At 51.2% G+C, this 1,284-nt stretch overlaps 1 non-coding gene across 1 annotated transcript; it reads left to right on the top strand.

Annotated features, from left to right (window-relative positions):
- The first annotated feature begins 665 nt into the window (after positions 1 to 665).
- On the top strand, positions 666 to 740 carry Trnal-caa. Its single transcript has one exon. It is a non-coding gene; the product is annotated as a tRNA-Leu (tRNA).
- The last annotated feature ends 544 nt before the right edge of the window (positions 741 to 1,284 follow it).

Raw genomic sequence — 1,284 nt, 5'->3', positions numbered from 1 at the left:
GCACTCCTCGAACAGCCGACAAGTCGTGCAGTTTCCGAAATGCTCGTGCCGAGCCTCTGAGCCTTCACAGTCTGACATCGCTCGGACAGATTGCGCGCCTTCCCCATTCTACACACGGACAGCATGCTTCGTGATACTACAAACATCTAACAGACTTTCCTGGCCAGGTGATGCTGCTATCCCCTGGATAGTAGGTCGGCGACCATTAGGCTTTTGCTGATCAGTGTATATCTGCTAGGAGAAGATGATGGCACACTTGGCGTGTTGCTTTTGTGACGAGAGGCTAGCCAGAGGTGATGGGGGGCAGCAGATTGCTGTTGCCGCGCAGACAACCGAGCACAACGTGACGATCGTCTTCGACAGCATTTTGAGATTCGGACTTTTATGTCGTCTCGTTGTCGCTTTGGAGCTGTACCATAGGAGCAAGGAGAAGATGTTGAAACTTCCTGGCAGATTAAAACTGTGTGCCGGACCGAGACTCGAACTCGGGACCTTTGCCTTTCGCGGGCAAGTGCTCTACCGACTGAGCTACCCAAGTACGACTCACGCCCCGTCCTCACAGCTTTACTTCTGCCAGTACCTCGTCTCCTATACCTCGTCTCCTACCTTCCAAACTTAACAGAAGCTCTCCTGCGAGTAAAGCTGTGAGGACGGGGCGTGAGTCGTGCTTGGGTAGCTCAGTCGGTAGAGCATTTGCCCGCAAAAGGCAAAGGTCCCGAGTTCGAGTCTCGGTCCGGCACACAGTTTTAATCTGCCAGGAAGTTTCATGTCAGCGCACACTCCGCTGCAGAATGAAAATCTCATTCAGGAGAGGATGTTGTTTGGCTGCCGGTATCCTCATTCTACGGCACAAACAGCATGTATAGATTAAATGTGTTCTTTATTCAAAAAGACATAATGTTACTTACCGCCAGCTAGGCATTGTGGTACTACCTCTTCTGTATAGTTCACGTTAGCGTCACTGCCGGTGAAGTACAAAGTCCGCAATGTACACTATATGGTTGCTATGTATTGCCTGTCTCTGTGTTATTGGCTGAGATAACTGCTACTGCGATCCCCGCTGGGCTGCTAATGATGACACCGGATCCTACTCGGTGCGACACACTGTGATCAGACTCCAACTAACTCGAACTAACCGGCCATCTGGTCCGCGGAACGCTATTTAAACACTGCCGGCTGAGAAGGCGTTGGTGACACACTTCCTGTGAGTCTGTTTTTGGCCTCTGTCGATCTTTGTGCAACGTCTACACGATGTGTTGGCGCCATCTTACGTCAGCACATGGA

The sequence above is a fragment of the Schistocerca piceifrons genome, chromosome 8 (genome assembly GCF_021461385.2).
Source record: "Schistocerca piceifrons isolate TAMUIC-IGC-003096 chromosome 8, iqSchPice1.1, whole genome shotgun sequence".
In the NCBI taxonomy this organism is placed as follows: Eukaryota; Metazoa; Arthropoda; class Insecta; order Orthoptera; family Acrididae; genus Schistocerca; species Schistocerca piceifrons.
The sequence above is the reverse complement of the archived record's forward strand: the minus strand, read 5'-3'. Positions and strand labels throughout refer to the sequence as shown.